Source organism: Dendropsophus ebraccatus, chromosome 4, assembly GCF_027789765.1.
Source record: "Dendropsophus ebraccatus isolate aDenEbr1 chromosome 4, aDenEbr1.pat, whole genome shotgun sequence".
In the NCBI taxonomy this organism is placed as follows: Eukaryota; Metazoa; Chordata; class Amphibia; order Anura; family Hylidae; genus Dendropsophus; species Dendropsophus ebraccatus.
The window spans coordinates 68,840,588-68,846,720 of NC_091457.1; the positions used below are offsets into that span (position 1 = coordinate 68,840,588).

At 40.6% G+C, this 6,133-nt stretch overlaps 1 long non-coding RNA gene across 5 annotated transcripts in view; it reads right to left on the reverse strand.

Annotated features, from left to right (window-relative positions):
• Nucleotides 1–6,133, reverse strand: part of LOC138789716 (uncharacterized) — a 107,123-nt gene extending 100,990 nt beyond the window's left edge. For all 5 annotated transcript variants that reach the window (XR_011362770.1, XR_011362772.1, XR_011362769.1 and 2 more), the window contains exon 1: nt 6,025–6,133. This is a non-coding gene — a long non-coding RNA (uncharacterized lncRNA). The remainder of the gene's footprint in view (nt 1–6,024) is intronic.

Here is a 6,133-nt window from a genome sequence, read left to right on the forward strand (position 1 = left end):
TGCTTTGTGGGGCTTTCTAACATACAGGCCCCTCAAATACACTTTAAACCTGAACAGGTCCCTAAAAATATCTGATTTTGAAATTTGACTGAAAATTTGGAAATTTGCTGCTAATGTTTTAAGCTCCCTATTGTGTAAAAAAAATGAAAAATAGTTTAATAAATGCCGCCAACATAAAGTAGACATGTTGCTAATGCTATTTAATATATAATTTATGTGGTATAACCACTTTCTGTATACGCAAAAAAGTTTCAAAGTTGGAAAAATGCATTTTTTCACATTTTTTCACATTATTTGGGTTTTTTTCATAAAGATTTGTTATGAGTATCGACTCCAATTTACCAGAAATGTAAAGTACAATATGTCACGAGAAAACAATCTCAGAATCAGCCGGATAGGTAAAAGCATCCCGAAGGTATTAATGACTAAAGTGACACTGGTCATATTCATAAAATTTGTCTCTGTCATTAAGGCCATTTCAGGCTCTGTCCTTAAGGGGTTAAAGCATAACAATAAATAAATAATACTGTTAATTATAAACTTGCTTTATATCACATCTCCTGGTGATTTCAATTTGGAACATTACAACAACAACAACAACAACAGGTACCCTATTACTGTGTGGGGCATAATAATAGGTTGAAGCCATTAAAGAAGTTGTCAGGTATAAATTATTAGTCTATGGGGCTGTGGAGGACATAACCATACAGTATACTTACCTGTCTGGCTCTGCTGAAGCTGTCAATTCCCAGGCGCCCGCTCTCTGCGTACTGTCTATGTTAAGCATCGATTTCCTGTGGGAACGGCACGTCAGGGGATGTTGTGAAATCACTGACAGTGACAGAGAGCAGGCGGCCCTGGGACTAGCTGCTGCGGTAGAGTGGGACAGGTAAGTATACAGCATTGCTACGTCACTCATACAGCATTGAATAATAGTTTATCTCCGTTAACCTCTTTAAGTAAACATTTTTTAAGCATAAATGTTTTACAAGAAAAAAAATAAAAAAGGCCCTTATTTTGCTTTTGTGAAGTCATTTTACAGTGACAACTATTTGACTATATTGTGTACAGTGTTGCAACTATAATTAATGGACATCTCTTTCCCTGCCTTTACTAGTACCTATATACAGTAGTTAGCAAAAGGTCTCTCCTGGCACAGTGGCTATAGTAGAAGTTATAAAATGGCAGGAACTAGTGTGTGTGGAAGAAAACTTCAAATCTGACCAAAGGTTCAAAATAAATTATTCTGACACACTGACACACACACACACACACTGACACACACACACACACACACACACACACACACACACACACACACTCCAGTGTATACCCTAATAAATCTAGATATAATGAGAAGTGATGTACATAGTAACTGTTATGTAGAAGGAGAGATGAATGTAGAACTATAATCTCGTTTGTGATTTCCAGATGTCTAGCTCATTGTAAAGTATCTTTCCCTTCCCTCCTCGCTGCATATATACGATCAGTCACTCTGCACACTTCACATAATTCTTTTCCTGGACTATACAACAAATAACCAAGTGGCTTCCATTGCCAAGACATTTATAACAGTGACGGTTTTACTGCTCGGCAGCTCTCTGCCAGAGAGGTCTCCTCATCTAAAGCATAGGGCTAATTTGTGAATCATCAGTTGGAGAAACAACAGGGGAGCGGCAGTGTTCATTTTCAATCTTCCAGCAGATCTACAGGCATTCCAAGTAATGAAAAGCAAAAGGGATTTATTGGTAAATCACAAGTTTGGGGGGCATGGTCCACACTGCATTGAAGTAATACATACATACAGTGCTACCAAATAAACATCTCATCTGTAATTTAGTATTTGCATTTGTCAAAGCAAGATCAAAGATTCTGCCCAGCTCTAAAAGCCTATATCCAATAGGTGTCTATGAAGGGACTTCTTACAAGCAAGGCCTGTTGGGATCATACAACTGAAACCTAGTAGATTCTAGGTCTCATTTGTTGAGATACAGTTGGCATCTTCATATGAACTTCAGACTATCCAGGCTTAGAAAAACATGGACACTTTCTGCCAGAAACAGCATCTTTCCTGTCCTCAGTTTGGGTGTGGTTTTGCACTTCAATTCCATTGAAGTGGATGGAGATGAATTGTAATACCACACACAACCTGAAGAGAGCGGTGATGCTAATTATGCAAAAAAGTACCTATGCTTTTTCTAATCCGGGATAACCCCTTTAATAGTTAAATAAAATTATTCATCTAAACATATACATTGCATTATGTTATGTGGAACTGCTATAGACTCTGCTGGTGGTAACCATTAGAAATCATACATATTTTGCCTGTTATCCCCTTTAAGGGGCGCGAGTTCCGCTGCAATTTCGGCACTTTCAGTTTAAAGAAGTTTACATAATCGCAGCAGCATTTTCATTCCAATGCGAGTATGTAAAGCTCCATCCACGCTCAGGCCTGCTTCCCGGGGTCCCGGCCCTCTAATGTCCCGCTTAGCCAATCAGTGTGGCGTCAGGCAGCCAAGAGCCACAGAAGCAGGCCGGAACACAGACAAACTATTCGCCAGGCTGCAGCAGGTTAAGGGGGGGGGGTGGACACACTTTACATACTCACATTGGAATGAAAATTACGCTGAAAGTATGTAAACCTATTCAATCTGACAGTGCCAGGAATCGCAGCGTGTATAGGCATTTTGCTAATAACTATGCTTAAGAAAATATGAAGGAGTAAAGGTGAATTTCTAAACGTGGGGGTACACTTTAAGAGGGCACTAGATGAAAAATCCCTGATGGATGTTTAGCAGGTACAACTTTAAGAAAAGGCCAGTCTACATTAGGGGAAAAAAGCCAAGGAACGTGTGCTGAAAAGGATGTGTTTTGCAGTTACTCAATCAATTTTCACACCCTAAATACTTCTTGCATCAAAGAAGATCCCTGCAGACTCTCACTTACAAGATTATTGATCAGCCAGAGGCTGGCCTGCTTAGTATTATGTGTGTTTCATTTGAGAGGTTATGGGTCGGACAACTGACAAGAAGTACTCAACCTTGACAAACTTCTAAACTGACTGAATCGCCCCTACACCAGGAGGAAATTAAGTATTAGAAAGAATGTGCAATGGTTTAATTTCTCTGTCCTCATCATTCTGCAAAGCCGCAGCCTGATGGAAAAATACCTTTTTTCCACTTTTTTTTCCCCTTCCTTCGTTGAAAATAATTAACAAGGTACTAAAAATGTTAAACTATCTTTTGAGCACATTAAGAAGAATTAAAAGAGCAATACTCAAAATGAAATTATATTTTGCTAGCTTTTATGGGGGAAAAACCAAACTGATTTCCAGAGATGTTTTTACAATAATTTATTAGTGCGGGTTATAAACGGCTCACAAATCCATCTGCTTCTAATTTGACTTTGATGGGGTTTTTTTAAGTAATTTTTAAGTAATTTTTTTCTTTTTAAGAGCTGGAGATAATTTTTTGTGGGAACGAGTTTTAAACTAGGCCTATGGTATAGGGACATTTTTTAGTCTCTTCTTCTTTGGTGACTATGGAGTCACCAAAGACCATGATTAACCTCTTCAAGACAGAGCCCTTTGATGTACAAAAGTCAGGGTCAAATTAATGCAATGTTCCTCCTCGCCTTCTAAGAGCCATAGCGCTATAATTTTTCACCTACAATTTATATCGTTTATATCATTTTTTTAATAAAATCAGCAATCCTGGTGTGGTTTTTTTTTTTTCTGTTTATGCCGTTCACCGTGCAGGAAAAATAATGTTATATTGTAATAGATCGGACAATTCCGCACGCTACAATATGTAATACGTTTATTTATTTATTTATTTATATTTTATAATGGGCAAGGGGGTCGTTTAAACTTTTATTGGGAGGGGGTTTTTTTATATACTTTTCAAAACTTTTTTTATTACACTTTTTTTAAACACTTATTTACTGTAAAATATGCAATCATTAGATTGCATATACTGGTCTATGCTATGCTAGTACAGTGTAGGACTGCCCTGTTATGAGGCCACCGTAACGTGGTGGGATAGTTTATACTATTTTCAAATGGTAACCAAGAGCCTCATTATTTTTGTGGAAGTTTTTTTTTGGCAGTTGGGGGGGCTGCTTTTAACTATTTTCATGTCTGTAGTGGGTCTGTATCTTGGCATTGCGGTGAGCTGTTGCGTTATTTTGTGTTTTTGTGCGTTTGCAACTTCAGCCATAGCAACGTGCTCCTGCGTAGTGTGAATGGTGTTCTAGGAGAGCTGACCAAATTTGTCCTTTTTTTTTCCCCCTGTGTTCCAGATGGGGGAGTGGCTGCCTCTACTTGGTTGTCCACTCCACCTGTCCCACCCAGGTGGTGTAGTTACTTGTGCCGGTAGAAGACAGATCTTGCATGCCCAGAGCATAAGCATATTACACGCCATGGAGAGGCCATAGTACAGTGTAGGACTGCCCCGTTATGAGGCCACCGTAACGTGGTGGGGTAGTTTACACCATTTTCAAATGGTAACCAAGAGCCTCATTATTTTTGTGGCAGTTGGGGGGGGGGGGGGCTGCTTTTAACTATTTTCATGTCTGTAGTGGGTCTGTATCTTGCCATTGCGGTGAGCTGTTGCATTTTTTTGTGCTTTTGTGTGCTTGCAACTTCAGCCATAGCAACGTGCTCCTGCCTAGTGTGAATGGTGTTCTAGGAGAGCTGATCAAATTTGTCCTTTTTTTTCCCTATACTATGCAATGCCATAGCATAGCATAGCATAGATCAGTGTTATCGACGATCTATGTATAGAGCCTGCCTGAGAGATCGACAATACGACAGGACGGAGGTAAGGAGCTTACCCCCGCCTTTTGGCACATGCGATGGGGACCCCCGCAGCACGGCTCAGTGACAGATGCTTGATCTGGCACTGAGCACCTTAAACACCGCGATAAGGGTTTAATGAGAGTCGGCTGCGGGATTAGAGCGGGATCGCTCTCCCTGCAGCGATCTCGCTCTCATTACAAAGCCCCCATCAGTGTAGGAACGTATATATACATTCCTACTGCACAGAGTATGTGCAGTAGGAACATATATATATACATATTACTGATGCAAAGGGGTTAAAGGGTCTGCTTTGGTCATCCTTTTTTGTTATGGGGGTCTTTACTGATAATCTAACCACAGGCTTTCACATTGTGCGGACTGCCAAGAAACCAGTTTTGATCTCTGGAGGAATCCTCCTCTTTCAGGCTACTGTGGGGAAAATGAAGCATTTGTAGATGAGAAATTCTCTTTGTACACACTCAGATTGGTGGTGTAGGACAAAGATATGCTTGTAAATCCGGCAACAAAAATGGTTTTTTTTAGATCTTGTTGCAAATAATCCGATCAAGGATTGGCGGGCAGGGGGGGCTCGGGGGGAGATGTGTCTTCCTCCCGTGCCACATTTACCATGACACAAATCATGATCCAAATCTACACCTGCTAGAAGCAGGTGCAGGTTCGGGCGCCCAGCCGGGTGGAGGTGTGTGCCTTTTAGTGAATTTGGACGGGGGCTAATTTAAGACCGTGTACGAGTATGCCAGTTTTGATAAATAACCCCCTAAATGTCTGTAGGCCTATACAAACCTTTCTATGGATAATGCTGTCATAGTCCAAAGTCTCTTATGTGTATCATTTATGTTCATGCCCAATTCATGAAGCAGCCTGTATAGAGAAAAATAACACAAACCAATCTCTCACCCTACCATCTAACCTTCTGCTATGCCATGATGTGGCTCCCATTTCAACTTACAAGATGACAAGCTAAAGGGGTATTCCAATGTCTGACTGAAAAAAATTGAAAATGCTGCAGAAGCAAATAGTATTGCCTAATAAATACCCCCCCCCCCCCCAAATTACCCCCCCAAGTTAACTCTACTCCCTTAACAACCAAATCCATCCACTTGGGTTCCTGATCTGAGGATTCCCACTGACTGTATATGTGCTGGCCCTTTCCTGTGGGTGCATCTGAAAAACTCTCTCTCAACGTCTCTCTCTTTTGGTCTCACCTCCAGCTGATCTTTTGCTGCTCTGTTTATAATCTCTCTTTCTCCTTGTTCCCCTCAGCAGCTTTGCTCTGTCGTGATCTTATCTCCTGAGGTGATGTTATTCCCTCAA